Below are 20461 nucleotides of genomic sequence, written 5' to 3' on the forward strand. Positions count from 1 at the left end.
ATTACACTGCTGAGTATGTAGAGAAAGAGGGAGAGAGACAGAGAGAGAGAGAGAGAGAGAGAGAATTTGCTGCAAATACATCAGACCTGTGAATATTATGGGTACACGTATCCCGTTCTACAGGATGATTCAGGATCTTGTTGTTCGTTTTCGCTTCGATCGTTTTTTCAGGACAAGGTTATATATAACCCAAAAACGGAACATGTTGGAGCTTTAGAAAGAGAAAAAAAGTTCAAAATGTATCTTCGATTTTAAGCTATACTAAGAGCTTTATTTGGAAATTCTAAGCCCAACCGTTTTCAAGTAAAGCTACTGCAATACGTCAAAGAAAAATGTTTCAAGATTATTTTTTATTTATTTCGAACGTTCCAATGTTCGAATTGAAAAAGAATTGATTCGGTTTTATAAAAGCTCGGATCTTGGGTTAATAAACTTACGAATAAGTCGGTAGCCAGTTTTGATTCGAATCATTTTCGATCGTTGCTTTGTTCAAATTCAAATTTGAACTCGTATGTCCGAAAAAAAATTGCTCACCAAGTCCCTGAATCGCTCTGTAGACAAAATATTCTTTTCGCGTGAATAAAGAATTTCACACTAATGACATGTATAATCCATGGATCTGATACGCCGACCGTATGAAATAAAATAACTCCACCTCAAACGATTCTACCACTATAATACGCCATGCATTGCTGAAGCAGCATTGGATCCTTTGAGCGCGTCTCAAACGAGTCGTTTTAATTGTTATTGCACATGTAAACACACATGTTTTTGAAAGCCAATTCCACCGTCGGTTTCTCCGTATGACCAAACCACTGTGTTCGTGTCTGTATTTACAGAAATTAATCGCAAATACAGGGCGTTTCATTTCATAAAGTAGACAAAATTCAAAGATGAGCAAAGCAAACATCATGCAATAATTAATTGAAAATAACCAGCTTGTTAAAAAAAATAAAAATAAAAATATACGTACATCAGCATATTAAGCGATCATGTTAGTGTAACGGGACGGGATTTTTTTTTCGATGGTTAAAGTACGCTTGCCAGATTTTTTATTTATTTTTTATTTTTAATTTTTAAATCTTCATATTTCTTCCTAACGAAAAACTGTCGAAAATATAGGCTAAATTCGATACCTTTTGTTCAAATAACCGCCGTTCCTTCATTCCTAGAATTGAAAATAAGACTTTGGTAAAACGAAAAGTTTTTAACAAAATTATATTTTATGAATAATACTGTAATCGAAATAAAAGTCAGTAAATTGAAAAAGCATTTTAGATTCGTATTTAAATCGAAACTCAAATCCGAATTTGCCTCACGATTAGACGCGTAATGCTAAGGGGGTTTATAAAAGATTGAAGTTGAAAAATTTTCACTTCGATCCTGAATCCTGAATTTTTTTTAAAACATAGCAACCGTCGTTAAAACGTCCCGGCTCGTATAAAACAATTTCCCCGTGTATAATTAGGGGTTATAAGTGTGTCTTCGGGGGCGTCTCATCGTCCCTAATAACACGGCTGACTGCCGAATGAGCGTATAAACCGTATATAGGAAGAAGGGTCAGGCAGATGCGGTATTTCGCTTCAAGGGGTGAATGCAGTTCCGTCGTAACGCAGACGCGTCAAGATATCGGATGCCACATGTCAAGAAATAAACGAATGGGAACCGTCCAACTCAAAAAAATATCAAACGTCTCGATGCAGGTTTATTTTCCACTCAATTTATAACTAAAACACATAATTATGTACGGGGAATTCCATGCAAAATGATCACCATTTCTAATTTTGTTTAAAAAAACAATCTTCCGCAATTGTCCCAACTCTGAAAAAGCAACCTAATTTTTTTACCTCTCTTATTCAACTGTTCAATAATTTATAAATATTTATAAAGTGATTTTGAAAAGAACCTTTTCTTTTCCAAACATTTCAAGACCGCTCACACGGTGGATCAATTTTTTCCCTTTTTTATTCAGCACTTAAAATTCCAATGGTTAACTAAAGCATTGTTTAAAGGGTTTGAAAATTCACGAAAACTTCTATTTTTCGCATGAAACATTTCTAGACCAATTCCATTATACGGTGATTTTTGTTTATTTGTTTGGCGCATTCGACTTTTTCATTAACTTCATAATGAAACCGGTCCAGAAATATTCTAAATAAAAAACAGAAGTTTTGAGAATTTTTCGGAAATTTTTGGACCATTTAAACGAGGTTTTAATTCATCAAAAAAAAATTAAGAGTGCTAAAAAAAAAAACGTCGAAACAAAATCAGCCCATCATGGGTCTTGAAATGTTTGGAAAAAAATACAGTTTTTTCAGAGTTTTAAATAATAAACCAAATTATTGAATAAAAATTTCTAATAAAAATTCAGGGTACAGTTGGGTTAATTGCATGAAAATTTTTCAACAAAATAAAAGATGGCGAAGGTCAGACGTTGATCCGGTTGGCATGGAATTCCCCGTACAAATCAACACATTGATAATCATTATCTGGGATATGACATAAACGAAGGGGTGAGAGGTGAAGCGGAAAAGTATTTGTTCAAGGAAGGAATTAGCCACCTTAACGTCGTCCGGGATCGACTGACCTCCCATCCCTTCGTTCTTTTCACCCCCTCCCTTCCATTCATCCCTTCGCATTCGGACGAAAACGGGATCGTTCGAGATTATTAAGGGTAACCGGTGTATTTAGTTAAATTTGACAAATGGACGAGAAGTAATACGTACGTTTTAATTCTTGTTATTGTTATTGTTTTTCAATGTATAGGAACGATTCGTTTTACTTCGGACTATAATCGACGAGGAAAAAAAAAAGAAAAAGACCGATCGTCGTTCGTTAATCATCGAAAATACTGACGGAAGTTAGTTGAATACACGAAATTGGAGGAATAGTAATTTTTCGAATTTCAATTACCTGCCTCGTTTCAACATTTATTTCATTCATCAAACCTGGGAGAACAACCGTCTGTCCACGTAATTAATCGTGCGAGTTGATTTCGACGAAACTTTCAAATTCGCACATTCATTCCGTCTTTCAGTTTCTAAATTCTGCTTCAAATTTTCACTCTTCGTTATCGATCTAATCCAAATTCGATTTCTGATCAGACTGCGGGTAATTTTTTATTCCAAAGTGAATTGAATGAAACATCGAGATGCGTGACGGAAATTGATTCATCTTGTAGGAATAAATTGAAAAAAGAAACAAAAAAATTAATAACGCCGTTTGAAAGAGAGACAAGGAAAGAGCGAGTTAAAATGAACTAATGAAAGAATTGAACGAGAATGAGAAGACGTGATAAAAGACGACAATGGGACTTCACCTCTGGACCGGATGTGGGACTGGATAAACCCGTTTCTGCTTGATAATATATCTGTCCGATATCCACCGCAAACGTCATTCTAGGACTCATTCGGATTCATATCGCTATTTTATTATAGGCCACAAGATTAAAATATACAGTATTGCGAAATCTAAAGACGTTCGAGATTTCTTATCGCGTACAACCGTGACGTACGTATATCTCGTGACATTTTGACTTCCGTTAAGGATCGTTATATTAATACATTACTTACAATTAACTAGTCAGAAGGAATTGTTGCAGTCCGCTGCAGTGCGTGGAGGTTTCAGAAATTCGTCGGAAGATTGAAAAAAAAAAATAAAAGAAGGAATTTTTTCGAAACGCGATATGATTTTTACTTCGATCGATCACTTATGCAAATTCAATATAGCGAGTGTTTTATCAAATTCGTGCGGTTAAATTACACCGGGAAACGAAGTTTAGACAATTTTTTCATCGGCGTAAAAATCCATTCGTAATTGTTCAAATTTAAGCTCAATAAATGTACTGAAAAACGGAAAGTTGTCGTTTCAATCCTTGTTCAAATCCCCGAATGCAATAAAGTTCAAGTTTCAATTTGTCTAACTTGAATTCAAATCGTGATTTCTAATCTGGTTTCAGTTTCAATAGAAATACAAATAGTAATTGAAATATCTGCTCATCGAATTTAAAATTAAATACAAAGTTCTGATTCAATGATTAATAAGGACTTTATTATTCAAGTGCAGTTCAAGTTTTAAATACGTGAAACTAGAATTGAATCAATAATTTCCAATTTTACACTGAGTGTGAATTTAATGTTACAATCCTGATTAAACTTCTCCGTTAAATTAATAAACTGCAAGTCGAAGCTGCAATGAAATTTTTCGTTCTAAATCAATCTGAATAATAATTTTGTAATTCGAACATTGAGAAAAATTAAACAAAAAAAAAAAATGTCTATATATATATATATATACGTATCACGCAACGAAACTTGAACGAGATAATATTCTAAATATCGTCGATCTATAAAAAAAAATTCTAAATCTATAATCACAATGGTAATTTTTCATCTGCGATTTCGGGCAAGAAGAAATAGAAGAAAAAACGAGAATAAAACTTGACGAACACAAATGAAATAATCTAGTGTAACGGAAAACCACTTGTCACAGCACTGTTTTGTTTTATTTTGTTTATTTATTTTTTTTTCATTGCACGCGTTTACATGCCTGTCTGCAATTGTAGCCATGACGGTACAGAGACCGGTGCAGAGAGTTTAGCCGAGAGGTAAGTCTGTGTGTGTTTGTGTTTGCGAGTGTGCGAGAGAGAGAGAGACAGAGAGACAGAGAGAACTGAGCGTATACGCGATATATATACACGTACACGTAGGACCAAATGCAGAGATGGTTAGATGTGTAGGTATATGAAATAACGACGAAACAAGCAACAAGTGACCTTAAAAAGTCTGCGGATAAAAATACGGTCTGGGCTGATCGAGTGCCGAGGCTGCTTCTGCTTTTGCTGCTGCTGTTACCGGTATTCAATCCGCGACGATGCTTAACAAGATTTATTATCCCTCCGCCTCGCATCTATCATACCTATTATATCGTACCTCGATATAAAATGACCGGAACGAAATTTTTGACGTTTGTGAAGAAAACAAAATATTGGAGAAAAAAAGGGATGAATAATCAAATTTAAAATAGTGTAAATTAACGTGTTTATATAAGTTTAACGTTGATAGGCTGATATTGAAAATTTTTCATAAAATAATACAACGATTTAACACTTGCGCTCTGACAAGAAGTGCAATTTTTTTTACCATTCTGAAATGTGTTCAAGTCATGATTAATTTTCGAAATTTTGTATTTGTAAGAAAATTAGCGATTTCTAACTGAAGTAACATCCGTCTAACCGAATCATGAATCAATCAACAATTTCGTGATTTGCTTGAAACGATTTCATTCGTTTTGAATTTTTATCAATATAATTTTTATACCGATAATTATTTCAAATTCCATCGCCTATCGTTTGCGAATTTTCCCAAAAAGATAAAAACTCTTTTCCCCACCTTCTGATCAATCTCCCATCGTCAGTTGTACCAAACGCTATACAAATTTCATAGACTTCAATACCGTAGTTGGAAAAGTAGCTTTGCGGCAGCAGCAAATGTGAACCGAAAGGGGGATGAGAATAAAGGGAGGGTGGAGAAAAGAAGAAAAGCGAAGCAAGGTGAAGTGAAGGGTGGAAGAACTCGAGGGGTTCGGAACTCGAGGGGTGGTCAGAGGCAAAGAGAAGGTCGGTCTGCAAGTCATACCGACTACAGCTGTATTGACCACTAGAATGACGTCACAACAACAACCCCTCCCAAACAACAGCAGAGACTTGCGTTACGAACGTCTCAATTCCTTCGTAACTGCGATTAGTCGAGAATCGAGTATCGTTTATTCATCAAGGGAATAGAAAGAAGAGTAAATATACGATCCTTTTATCGAAAAGTTAAAGAATCTTCTTTCAAAACAAATTTCACCCTATAATTTGGTCACGTTGTGGCGAAATGTGTTTTTTTTTCACCCATCTAACTAGTTTTTTAGTCACTTTTTTGGAACTTGCTCGAAAAGTTTTTTTCGCCCGGCTGATTCTTTGGGAAAAAACAACGAATATCTGTTGGATAAAAAATATCCACGACGACGACAGCGATCGGACGGATGACATGGATGAGGAGATGAAGACGAAGATGCGGACGGTAGGCAAGGGATCTAGATTCGAGATTTAACCCCCCGCGAAGGGGTTGGATAGTACGATCGTTGACCGTCTAAGGCAAGTGAGTTCGCCACTGTCCAGCAACCCTTTCGGCTCTCTACTACCACCCTCGAACATTGAACCCCTTAGGACAAGCGGCAGGAGGATGAGGGGTGGAAACAGCATCCTGGCACCCCACTCCGTACTCCCTCTAGCCGGTTGAGATGGCCGAGTGCGAGGGTGATTTTTCTTCGGGGTGTAACGCACACAAACACAAATACACACACACATGCAGACACTGAACCTCCCTCGGCCAACAGAATCGGGATAACGGAGTTTCGGCTGAAGAGTGAGGGGATGGTGGGGGAGGGGGGGGGGGGGGGGGGGGGCGAGGCGACGCGTCTCTCTCTCTCTCTCTCTCTCTCTCTCTCTCTGTCTCTCTCCCTCACCTTTTCTCACCCTCCGCGTCGCGATCTCTCTATAATTTTCGCGCATGGCCAGAGTACCAAGTGGTGGTGGTGGTGGTGGTGGTGGTGGTGGTGTTGTTGCTGCTTTTCTACCAACAACGTCTTTTTTTACCCATATCATAGCAGACATGTATGCACGTGGGGTGTCAAAGCTTTCTTAATTTCACGCCCTTTCTCACCCCTTTTCCACCCCTTAATAGAAAAAAAAAGGAAAAGAAAATGCTCGAGCGATACGATCGCAGTATGATCGATCTTAAAATCTTGAAGGATTTGACAGGTTGAAAATTTCATGTAGCTATGCGAGAAATAAAAATGAAATTGAAAAATTTGAGAAGCAGAAACGATTGGTAAAAAAAGATTTTAAAAAATTGCACAATTTTCTTCTAAATGATAAGTTCAAAACAGAGAGGGGGAGAGAGAGAAAAAATCTGACAATAATAAAAATTGGGTAAATATCATACAAAAGGAAATAAAGATAGAAAAAGAGAATAGGAAGTTTCGAACGCCAACTTTTTTATGAATAAAGTTCCATTTAATAGACGCGTATACGTGTTGCACATATATCCTTATATATATATGCTATACATTGTTATGCCGTGCTTCGCCCAATACACTTTTACAGCGAGATACGTGTGGCTTTTTTTTTTAAATACTTTTCTGTAACCTGTTTCACAGTGATTTCGCAAGTTTCGTTATAGTTTTGTTGTTCTTGTATTTTTGTTTTCAACTTTAATTGTTTTTCCTCCAATTACCAAGAGGTACAGGACAAATAATACGAAAACACCGTAATATTCAATAATTAACAAGTATAACTGTAAAGAAAAACAATGACGATGGTAAGTTGAATTGGACCAGGGGTAAAAATTCGGGGGAGTTCAATTCCCGCATCAGGGGAAAAAGGAACTGTGCGAAAATTCACAGGGGATGAAAAGACAATCGCGAGCAAAAAACGCGGAAAAAAAAAGAAAAACAAAAATAACCACCGTCAAACCGGTCATTCATCTGTTGAATAATTTTATACCAACTTGACAGGGATTCAAGTTTCTATCTGACAAATTTCGTTACAATATGCATTTGAAGAGAGAGAGAGAGAGAGAGAGAGAGAGAGAGAGAGAGAGAAAAAATAACAACGTAAGGAATCGGAAGAGCGAATCAAGAGGAATAATGTATCGAGAAGACAATATTGACGGTGTTGATTTTTTATACCTTTTATACATGTTCCACGTGGCCGCGAGCAATACGAAAGATAAAAAAAAAAAAAAAAAGAAAAAACAGAAAAGTGCAGAAACAGAACCGCTGCACCGCGTACACTTCCTCCACATTCGTTAACATCCCTTCTTCCATCTCTTTCCCTCGTTTTCTCATAACGAAAGTTTGTCCCTTATCCCTCCCTCTCCGGTTCTCTCCCTCCGCCCCTTAGCACAAGGCATACAAGCACACACACACACACGCACACAGAGAGAGAGAGAGAGAGAGAGCTAATAACGGAAAGGAGCCGTTTCCCCCCCTCATCCCAATCCGTCCATCCCCACCACCGCATCTCAAAGCATCAAAACCTCCTCTCCTCGTCATCGTCTTGCGGGCTCGAACATAGAGTGGGGAGAGAAAATTCACGTTCAAGGGAGAATCGTCATCCCCCAAAACGTTCCGTCCTTGTCGTACTTGGTTTTCAGGATGAATAAGAAGAAGAAGCAACAGCAGCAGCAACGGCAGCGGGAGTATCAGAGAGGGGGATATAAGAGTGGGAAGGCGATGTAGGGTGGTATGTAGGGGTAGTGGCAGGGGGCGGGGAGGGGGGGTGGTGGTGGTGGTTCCGAGAAAGGGTTGAGACGACTTGAGTCCGCCGTGGGTAGTAAGAACGGGAGGAGTAGGTGGTGAGGAGGGGGGAAGCGTCGAGCTTGCACCGCGTGAAATCCTCTCGTCCCACTCGCTCCTCCGCAAGCTCGCCTGTCGCTCGCTCTCTCTGGCGGTAAGTTTCGGCGTTTCGAGCGAAGCTCCGTATTTCTCGCGCTCGCCGCTCGGGGCGCCACCGAACGGCCTCGCTACCAGAGAGTGCGAGAGAGACGGCGACGACGACGACGGCGGTCGCGTGGTGCCGCCGTTGCTTGCTGCTGCTGCTGGTGCTGCTGGTGCTTCACAGCTTCCGCGAGCCACCCTCCCTCCCTCTCTCTCTCTCGCCCTCTCTCCCTCGGGGAGCGGCGGGGGTGGCGGTGGTCGCGCGCCGCGCGCTACCCGACTTTCGGATATCACCAAGTTGAGCAGTGGCCCTGTGCGCTTGCAAACCGTCAACGCACGTCCCGCGTACCGCCGTCGAGAGAGAGTGTTCCCCGGTACTATCGGTACTGTCACCGCAGCCAGCGCCACGCGGCCCGCGGACTCTCGACACCGGGCACGCAGAGCCTTGAACGCTTGATCAGTGACACGGTGTGCGGAACCCGCGAATATACAACCCACGCACATACGTACAACACCTAACCTACCACACCTTTTTAAAATTAAGGCATCGGTCCTGCTCGAGATTGTTGTATTTAACAAGAAAAAAAAAACACAAAAAATTAATTAATAAATAAAAATAAATATATCAAGCGATAAGTAAATTTAAACCAACGATCATCAATCGGACCGGCGGACCATCAATTATTCTCGACTGTGCAGGCTGTGCACCGATATTGTATAAAATAAAAAAAAAAAAAAACAAAAAAAAAACAACACGCGGTACGCAAAAAACCTTATCTCCTAATCGTTATTATATATTATATCGATTGTCGATTTATAAATGTAGTACAACAGTTATCAGACCTGCCAATTCGTTGCAAATTTTCACTCTCAGTAATCTCTATCTGTGAAAAAGTATCACGATATCTATTGCATCAGTATATATATATACATATATATACATATATATATGTATATATGTGTGTGCGTGTGTATATATATATGTATTCGTGACTTGTTGTAGAAAAGGGTGAAACGAAGAGAAAAAAAAAAAAAAATTAAAAAAGAAAAATAACTCATACTCTCAGACTGCATCAATAATTCACTACTACCACCACCACCACCACCAGCCCTAATCGAGTGTGCAGTGTGTGCGTGTTCCTTTTTTGTGCGTGGGTGTACGTGCGTGCAGGTGTAAAAAAAAAAAAAAAAGAAAATTTCTTCTTCGAAGGATACTGTAAGGATAAAAAAAAAAAAGATACGGTAAACGGAAGAGAGTAATAAGAAAAATGAAATTTCTTTTCTCAAATTACAGTTCTTCCTCTTCTTCCACGTTCCGTCTCGTCGTGAGAGTGGAAACTTCGTCGCGTGTTTGAATGAAAAAAAAAAAAAAAAATGAAAGATAATCGAGAAACGTGAATAGAACGTAGGAGGATAAAAAAAAAAGAAAAGTGAAACGTAAATAAATTAAAACGCGTACAACCGTATAATCGCTAAATAAGTAACTAAAGATTTTACGATGTGAGGATTATACGATAGTTGTTCTGTTGTAAAGAAAGAGGAACTAACGCGGAGACGAAGGATGAGATTTAAAATTGAAGATAATATATAAGTAAATAAGTAAATTTGAACGAACACGGATGAAGATGAACAAAATATACGAATTTGATTTGTTGTTTTGTGGTGGTCTTCGGAATCTTCGGATTCGATAAATCGCTAAGGATATAAACTGAGGTAAGTCGACTGAAGAACGAGAAAAAAAAAAGAAATCGAAACTGAAAACAACGTTTCAAAACCTCTTCCAAGAAAGAGAAAATTTCATTAGTTCTCCATGCATTTGTAGTACGATTTTCGTTTCAGCTTTCTCATTCTCTTTCTTCTACGTATACTTTGAATGAACTTAAAATTTTTATTTTCCCAGCCAATCTTCAATTTAGTTTCTTTTTTCTCTACCAACCTGTCGATTGTGTCAAAGTCTGAAGAAATTGGGGAGATGCTTTCGTCTCTTATCTCGCTTATCGCGGTGAAAAGCTGCTTAAGAAAATAAGAAACGAAAAAATAAATCTCGACAAGTGACGTCAGCGTGCAGACGACACGCGGGTTACGTCGAAACGTCTCTTGCACAAGACGATAATCAGTGCAACCCTTTTTTTAACGGTCTGAACTCGGGTGAATCATCTTTTCAGCTTTACGTGCAAGGTGTTAAATATAATTTCAGTGTAAGTGAAATGGTGCGTAAATGTAAGTCAGCGTTAAATAAACTAAATAAAATCAACGCGGTGCCGGATAATGTGCGTGAAAATCTTAAAAAGTAACACGGGTGCTTCGATTTGTCAGTGATAAATCAAAATCGTGCGATAATAATCGGCGATGGTGCGTTTTAAGCGTTTTCTCCGGTTTAATCTTCCTGGTTTCTATTTCTCTCTGCCTTGTGAAAACGATAAGATAATTATCGAAATTTCACAGTCGACTGAACACGGAGAAAAGAAGTTTGGCAAAGGGGAGGAAAAATTTGACGATACGTGAAGAGAAACGTGGCTATTCCATTCCTCAGAGTTCGAAAAACCCTGCGTGCAGTGGCACGTTTACTGGCTGCAAGAAGGCAAAGGAAAAAATAAGAGAAATCAAGAAGAAGAAAACCGTGAAAACATTTAGCGAAACGCTTTCCATCTTTTTTCAAATTTATTCCGATTTCACCTTCCTCTGCAAAATAGCAAGATAGCGTATACAAGTTCGCACTTTGTAATCTTCATCTTCGTTGCTTTCTTATTCAACGATCTTAAATTTTATACAGTGAGAGAACTTCAGTTTTTCGCATTTTATATTATTATTTGGTTTATAATTCGCTGCAGTTTCGTCGATTATATTCGCGCTCCGAATCGTTCGATTCAAATGAGTCGACACGTTGTGAAAAACCATAATCCAAGCCTGCGCAAGGATTGAATTACAAAAAAAAAACAAAAAGAAACACATTAATAATAACTCTCTAACTGTGAAAAATAAAAAGACGAAAGTTAAAAATAAGCAAACAATTAACGTATAAAAATGAGACTATCCTGCACATTGCGACGAATGCCGATGATAATTTTCCGAAAAAGAAATAACAAAATAACGAATGATTCGACAATGAAACGATACTTAATTCTATAAAAATAAAAACCCGAAATCAAAATATTGAAACCACGGTAATAAATTTAAAAAAAAAAAAAAAAAAGAGGGAATCAAAGGGTGAAACAAGTCCCACGATCCGCGTCTCTGGGATCGCTGCTGCTTTAAGTGATGAAGCCCGGTTCGGGTCGGCGCGTGCAGTTAAGTAGTAAGACACCGCGAGTGCCAGACAAGGTGTGTTAATTGTAAGTCCGCAACGGAGCGCGAGGCGAGTCGCGTTCCGTCGGACAGCGTGACGGCTCATGATCGTCAGGCAGCCTCGTTGACTTATTCTTCGAGTTCGAAGAAATGAATTTCGAAAATTGGGGGTGTGTGTGTTTTTTTTTTTTATTTTTTTTCATCAAAACAAAACGTAATAAACTGAAAAACAAATCTTTTACCAAATGATTTTCAATCGATTATAAATTCATTTTCTCAATTAAGTCGGCATTGCTATAGTTCAAGATGTGTGCGTTTAAATTTTTTTACCAAGCTACAAGAATCGAGTACATAAATTCAAAAAAATAAATAACGACCAAAAACTAAGTGTCAACACTAAATTGACGCGTGTAATTTCTTCAACGTCTACAAAAGCTGGAATTATTTCTCCCTTTCTCTGTTCTTCTTCTTCTTCTTATTCGATATCGTTTGAATAACGCGATTTTGACGGTTCTTTTTTGTTTCTTCTACCTGGAACGATTATTATATCAGAGATTGATTATTCCCCGAGCTTTAATATCACTCGGCGGCGAGCTTGCGGATAGTAGCTGCGTATCGCGTGGTCAGTGACCAACTCGTCGATCGATCCGATGAATGTTCATAAATACGTAGATATGCGCATCGATGCGATGTAATAGAGCTAATTACGCGTTTATGCACGTTGATGAATAATAATTCGTAGACGATACCGTGATCAAATTGCAACGATTTAAAAGACGGACAGACAGAAGAAAGAAAATCGCAAGAAATCGGAGGAAAATTTCTAACAATTAAGTGAAATATAAATTTTCATATCAAACATTTTTTCACAATCTGAAAATTTCTAATTCGCGATGTTTTTCATAACGTGGGTCGTAAATTCGATTTATGATTTAACCAGAGAAGAGAGAAGTATTTTTATTTTTATTATTCAAACGCATCGTCCTTAGTAACGAAAAGAATTAAGCAGCAATTTGTTCAAAAGAATTTAATCTCAAGGTAACTAAGTCGGAAAATTGACGAGGTGTCAAACTAATTGTATGAAAGAATAAGAAAATAATGAATAAATGAAATTCTGCCAATAGTAAATAGAGTTTCAGTTATCACGGATGGAAAAGATGAAAATTGATTCGGTAACAACCTGCGGGTTCCATCCTTCAAATTGATTTACAAGTTTATTTTAACGCGTACAAATTTCTTACGCTTCGTTATCGGTTTATAAAGTTTCGGTTAGAAAAAGGTGGGGAAAAGAAAGAAAATAAAAATAATGACGTAAAATCAAAATCAGTTCTCCTCGCAGAAAATTCAAACTCCGGATTATTTCCTATCCTACAAACAAGAATTAGATCGGTGTGTGTATAAGAAACGAATTAGAAGTCGGAGAAAACGAAGAACGAGAAACGAACGATCAAACGATAAAAACGAAATTCAAGTATCAAAAATCAAGAAACTTAAACAAGTAAAAAATCTAAAGAAAAGAATGCCGAGGAAAATAAAAGGGAGGGTTAAAACAATCTTCGTCCTCACTCACACAAATGTAGGTTTACAAATTTTTCTGTGTCCAAGAAAAAAGGAACTAAACAACAGCAAAAAAGAAAATATGAGAAAGAAACAGAGGCAAAAACGAACGAAATAAAACACAAGTATACAAAATCCGTCCGAAGTAACGTACAGACTAGAAATGAGTAAATAATACAGACGGAAAAATTCAAATAAAAAGACAATACTTCAAGAAGGTTAACGACGACAACGAAAAACGTCCGAGTCGTACCGGAATAAAAAAACACAAGAAAATAAAACATACCGACCGAGACAAGAAGAGTAAAAAAAGAAAACCATGAAATTGAAGGTTATACCGGACGAAATTATCGGAGCATCCCCCTCGGCCGATTACAAGAAATCTTAAGGGGGTAGATAGGGGATGGATGAGAATTCAGAGTGTGGGTTCGGGTTGTGTCGAGAGGGGGGCGGGGGGTGAGGTTGTATGTTAACGGGGAAACCCGATTGTCCAGCCTTCCTTGCCACCCCCCACCCCTCTCCGTCGTTTTTATCTCAAGACTCCGAGAAGGGGTTGCGCGAGTGTTGTTCGCCGTGGCGTTTTATGGAGGGGAGAGACGCCGCGGGGATGAATACGGGGGGGACGGCTCGTCGCTGCGCCGTGGGTGCGAGAGGGTGGCGGTGGAGGGTAGGAAGGCAAGAGGGGGGAGATAGACGGGCGTCTTCGCGCGTGGGGATGGAGGCGCGGCGCGATATATACATATATATGTGTGTGTATATTATATATATATATATATATATATATATAGAGAGAGGGAGAGAGAGAGAGAGAGGCGTGGGGATAAGACTTGCGACGCGTCTGCGCTCACGGAGCTTCTGCCGTTTGCCGCGGGGCGGCGAAATCCGTCGGTGGGGGTTCGCCGCTAAGGGTTGCAGCTCCGGCGTTTCTCCTTCCTTCTCTCTTTCTCTCTCTCTCTCTCTCTCTCTCTCTCTCTCTCTCTCTCTCTCTCTCTCTATCCGCGTACGGTCGCGGGGGGCGGCGGAGGCTGCACAGGAGGGATGCAGAGGGCATCCCCGACTCCGTAGTTAGGGTGGTCTTCGGCTCTGTCAGTAGCGAAGCGGCGGCCTTATCATACGGAGCTGCTGGCTGACCAGCGCTCCCCCCAAATTTATTAACCATATACTACCACTCTACTACCACTATACTACCAACTACCACCACCACCGCCACCACCACTGCTATATACATACATACATACATACATACATAAATACGTACACACACACACACACACGCACGCGCGCTATAGATACATATATATACATATATATATATATGTGTGTGTATATATATATTAAAATAATATAACAAACATAATAACGCACGATAACAATCGTGTGCGTGTATATTATTGCTTATCGACAAGCGCGCGCACACATACACACACGCGCAGCCGCATAAACAAACCGTCGTTTATTATTATTGTTATAAACAACAGTACATAGAACACAGTCGACGTATTTCGGAACATCGTTCGCGTTTAAAGAAAGAAAGAAAAAATAAACAAATAAATAAACGCGATCGCATCCTTTGCCAACAATTGTAATTATTGTTACCATCGTTGTTATTGCTATTGTTATTATTATTATTAGTTCTTGTTTTAGGAAGAGTTGTGTAGTATTATTATTATTGTTATTATATGTGTATATATATTTTTTTTTTGTTTCCTACTTTCTCGTCGTCTTGATGAAAGTGTTTGCAAATTATTGAAAGTAAAGAAAAAAAGAAACATAGGCGAGGAGTGACGTTGTGTTGTTGTTCCGATTATTAGAATAACATTGTCCCGTGTTGATGATAATAACAATACTAATAATAATAATAATAATAATAATAATGACGATGATGATAATCAAGAGTAATAACAATACAGAGTGAGAATCGAGATCGAAGCGAAGAGGAAAAAGATACGAGAAGAGCAGCGAAAAACGTTCAAGAGGAATTCAAGAAATACGAGAATAAATGTACAACACCTGATTGTCGTGAAGTGAAGATAATAACGCAAAATGTGAACGAAGAAGACGAGAAAATTGATGAATATTTTCCAAGAAAAAATCTTAAAGCAGAAGAAGCAGAAGACGAAAAATTCCAAGACAACAAAAGTTTTTAATAAACGTATAGAGAGATTAAAGTAATAGTAATTATAATAATATTAACGATGTTTGAAGAAAAGAAAAAGAAACTTAATTTTTAAAAGAAATTTTTCTAACGATCCACATCAAGAATTAATAATAATTGTTACGATAAAGTGAAACAAAAAAAAAATACCTTTCGGCCTTTTTGAAACGAAGAAGAATAATAATATTATATATAATTGATTATTTACTGTAGTAGTGAGACAAAATTATTGACAAGAAATAAGAAAAAAAAGAGAGAAAAAGATTTTTCTAAATCAAGTTACCGCGTATTTAATATTATTGCGTAAATATACACGAATATATTATATATATACATAAATGTATAAATATATGAATATAAATTGACGGAAATATCGTTTCGTGAGAAGTAATATAAATAATAATGATGATAAAAATGATAATATGATAAAAGAGGTTTTGAAACAAGTTTAGAATTGTTCCGTATTCGAATTGTTTCTTCGCTGTCGCAAGTGTCTTTGTCACAATTTAAGAAGAGGGACACGTAATCGGTAGTCAATTAATCTGGAACGATGAAATATGAACGATGAATTATTAACGATGACAATCGGGATTAACGGTCACGGCGATAAAATGTAACCGTCAAATAGAAACGGTGAGAGACAATTTTCAGCCGTAATACGCGAATATCGCGTTTCAAAGGAACTTGTAGTGCGAGAGGAAATAGGATCACGATGATGTCACGTGACAACAATCACGAACGCTAATTGGAGAGAATAAAGACCAAAAACAAAAAGAAAAAAGCGGTGATTGTTGGTCTCTTTTTTTTTTTTAATCAGTTTTTGCATCTTTTTTTTATTTTTTTTTCTTCCCTCCCTCGCACATCGTCGCGAGCGAATGAATCAGTGCATCGAAAGAATACTCAGTTTGAGACAAGATAAAGGAAAGAATGGTTGTAGGAAAAAATAACCGAAATACGATACACGTAGAGAATATAAATAAATTTAAAACAAAAAAAAAAACAAAAAAAACTTTGCACTCAACATTGAATGCTGAAAGACACGAGGACACCGATTAGGTAATCCTGTCTTGTCTTGTGCCGAAAAACAAACACGTGCCACTTCTTCTCAATGTCCCTCGGATACCCGGCCTTTAACCGCTATATCGGATAAGATAAGGTAAATTTTCGCGATATTTAACATTATACTTGTATTTATTGATCAACTTATTACAGATGTAAAATTATTTTACTTCCACGTTTTATATTAATATGACAATTATCGTTCACAACCCCCACCGAAGTCAACGGACGTTTATTCATACATATGCAACAAAGGTGGACTGATGGAAAACTATTAATTTTTCAACAAAATTCTTCCACCCTTTTCTTACTCGTTTAATTAACAATTATTCCAAAAGTGCCTCGTTTGTCTATTTCTGTTCAAAAGTTTTTTTTAAATACACTTTTTATCATTCATATAAGGTATGATTTATTCCAATGTTATTATTTATAAGTTTTCCAATACAATTTTACATAGTTGTGTTACGATTATTATTGTTATGTTTATTATGTGATAATTACTACTACTATTATTATTATTATTATTATTATTATTACTATTATTTCATCACGTACAATTATAATTTCGAAATACATAAATCTCAATGTATTTTCTATATTTGTATATTGCCCTATTTTCTATCTATATTATTTACGCATCATTTTTCTCATCTCTAGTATAATTTCCTAGCATTATGTGTCCTTATGCTGTATATTAAAGGTGATCGTCCGTATTTGAAATAAAAAAAACTAAATGACAAGAACCAAGGTAACATGAAAAGAAAGAAGACGATGAAGAAGAAGAAGAAAAGAAAGAATCGTAAAAAATAAACGTATCATTTATTTCTCCTCTCCTGTGTTTAATTTTCATCATTACGCATGTTTCGCATCCTCCTCGTTTCACCCTGCTTACCCTAATCACTTGTCCCTCTAACCTAACCTAACCTAACCCCAATCCTGACAATTCACCGTCATGCGAGCTCGATAACGAATCGTCAGAAATTTGAATTCCAACACGAATTTTTTAAGGACCGAGATTATTTTTAAGTAACTCGAACCTTCCGCCGTCGGGTAAATAAATTGAACGGAAACTGGTTTGCAAGCCTGGAAAAGCGATGATAAGATCTGAAGTACTGAAGAATTTATAATACAAAAATAGAACTGCAACAAGTTTTTCGTATTCCCCTTTCACGTAATTCAAAATTTTCTCAAACAAATTCTATCAAACTTGTTTCGTTTATTTCTTTACTTATTTTTTCCGCTATACCTTCAACGCATTTTTAACTCCACGTTTTGCATCCCCAATATAATTATGTTTCACGTATGACTGAAGAATTGTCCTTAAATTTTCACAACCAGGCTGCGGATTTTTGGGAATATGGTAAAAACGAAGGAAAGCTCTTGATAGAAAACAAATAAGTGTCGATTTATCCAAATCAATAATAATAATAATAATAATAATTCGTGACACATGGGTATATGGTATATATTATATACCTACATAAGGCCTAGAAACCTAGAACGTGAGAAAAAGGGAGGGCCGAGAAGCAGGGGGGAGGGGGGGGGGGGGAGGGTGAATGACCGGCAATCGTTAAGCTTGCCGAACAATAGGGGCAGAAGTAGAAGCAGATGTATACACACACCTTATCAACATCTGCCTTATATACATGTACAGACATAACGTGAGTACGTATATACGTGCGCATAGACTTTTTACATACCTGCCTAATAAGTTAACTCTTGATTAAAAGAAAGAAAAAAAAAAGAATCCATCGAGGAAATTTATACCGATTTTACAACCGCGAAAATTGTTGCCAAGAAAACGAGAGAGAAAAAAAATATATATATTACAGTGATTCGAAAAATTATTCACCACTTTTCAGAGCAGTTTTTGAAACGTTGAATAGAATTTTCCACGCTTGTTTTTTTTTTCCCCCCAGTCTATCAGAAGAATATTCCAATCTGTCTGTTTCTTTTGAATATAGAATTTAAATTTTGTCTCGGTAACTATTTTTTTTTCTCCCCCATTTTTTATAAACTAATTTTATTTTCCCATCTTTCGCGGATCTCAGGAGATAACGATAATAATATTATACTAATAACAACAATTCGGCAGAGGGTGATATTCGAAGGTATTCGAAGAATCGACCCGACTACTCTGAGCGAGTCTTTATGTAAGCATCCGCAAACAATACACAGACAGAAACTGGCACGTAAACGTGTAATTCTTGATTAATTCGTGCAAGGGGGGAGGGGAGGGGGGGGGGACAATTTAAAAGAGCTATATCGAGAGTACCGGGATATAAAGGAGGCTGAATCTGAGATACGAAATTATACCTGGAATTAGAAAACTTGTGTTCGAAGTTGCGGATGTTTCGCCGAAATGCGAACGCGACGACTCAGCTTACAATTAGTATAGATTTAGAAAACGAGACGAGACGAGACGAGACGAGACGAGACGAGACAAGACGCTAATTTTCTCTCGCACTCATCTCAAACTACGTCTTAAACACACTTATACGTATATCCTTAATACCAGGGATCCTGAGTGTAATGGAATTTCAACGGGGTGAACGTAAAACGGATTTCAAAACTTCCCGCAGATTATCAAAGCGTAAATCTTCCTCAAACGCAAACAATTACGAAAGTGAAATTTTCCACAGTTGCAAGCATTATATTATTTTCTTAGATTTGCCCAAGATTTGACAAATTGAAATTAAACAAATTATACATTAAAAAAAAAAAAAAAAAAAAAACGAGAATGGTGGTGATCGAAAAATAATTTGACGTACCTTAAATTTCTTTTCTTTTTTTTTTTTGGCAAATTCTCAACCAACGGATTAAATGTATTTTTAATGAATGTAAAAAAAAAACAAAAAATAAAGATAAAAGCACGCGTAAGTTTGTCGAATCTTTGGGCGTGAAATCAGCGCGAGAATCCATGAAGTGGCACTTAAAAAAAAAAAGATAAAAAGGAAGCAAAGGAGGATAAGGAGAGAAACAATAAGATGAGAAACTGCGTTATGCAAATAAGAGTCGAGGTTTCGACTACATTTGTTTCCCCGTAACTTTGGTGTGTGAGCTTGCGAAATGTGTGCCGGGGCTCGTAAAGATGAGTAAGTGGGACTCCTTGCGGGGTGTAAAAAGCCCAAAGATAATAAAAATCCCACTACACAACTACGAGGCGTAACGCGGCACGCACTAGATGGCCCCACCACCCTTACTCTCGTCTCTATCTGGCTGCGGGCTGGGCGTTGGGGAGCCGCCGTCGAGGGTGAGGAGGGTGAGGGTGGTGAGGGTGGTGAGGGTTTCGACCCTCTTCCTTAACCGCCGAAACAAACGACGACGACGACGACGAGTCGCGAATAATAAATCGCCTCTCGGCAAAAACGGAGATACGAGAAACGGTCGAAGAATCGATGCAAAGTGAAAAGGAAAAAAACAAAAATTTTCAACCCTTTAACGGTTTTTTGTTCACTTTTTTTCGCAAAAATTTCTCTCCTTGCTTCTTATTCAGTTATCCTTATTCGCAATAAAATTGCTACGATTTAATTAGGAGCGGTATTGTTTACTCGGATTACTAAAATTACTTCTAATGAATAATGATATCGATTTTTTTGTTTGCTTCCCTTTTTCAGATAAGAAACACGTGCAATATACGAAGGCCTTTGAGCTGGGGAAAAGTCCACGGCTAATGCGCAAAGAGGAGAAACGGAAGGTGAGCGAAGACCATTTCTTTTGTTGAAAAATTTTGCCAGACATTGGACAAAAGTCGACGAAATCGATAATCAACTTCGCTCTAGCTTACTAACAATTCGGGTGAATTTCGTGTGCGATCAGAAGTAAGAAACGCGGAAAAAATCAGCCGGAGGTTTTACAAGTGAACAAAACGACAAGAATTTTAGAATTTTGGGACAAAGAATACGATAATCAACATTAAAG

At 37.6% G+C, this 20461-nt stretch overlaps 1 long non-coding RNA gene across 1 annotated transcript in view; it reads left to right on the forward strand.

Moving 5' to 3' along the window:
* Positions 1-8763: 8763 nt before the first annotated feature.
* LOC124308809 (uncharacterized) overlaps positions 8764-20461 on the forward strand; it is a 65798-nt gene continuing 54100 nt past the window's right edge. Inside the window, exons 1-2 of the long non-coding RNA XR_006909099.1 lie at positions 8764-10197; positions 20158-20237. This is a non-coding gene — a long non-coding RNA (uncharacterized LOC124308809). The remainder of the gene's footprint in view (positions 10198-20157; positions 20238-20461) is intronic.

This window comes from Neodiprion virginianus, chromosome 7, assembly GCF_021901495.1.
Source record: "Neodiprion virginianus isolate iyNeoVirg1 chromosome 7, iyNeoVirg1.1, whole genome shotgun sequence".
Taxonomy (NCBI): Eukaryota; Metazoa; Arthropoda; class Insecta; order Hymenoptera; family Diprionidae; genus Neodiprion; species Neodiprion virginianus.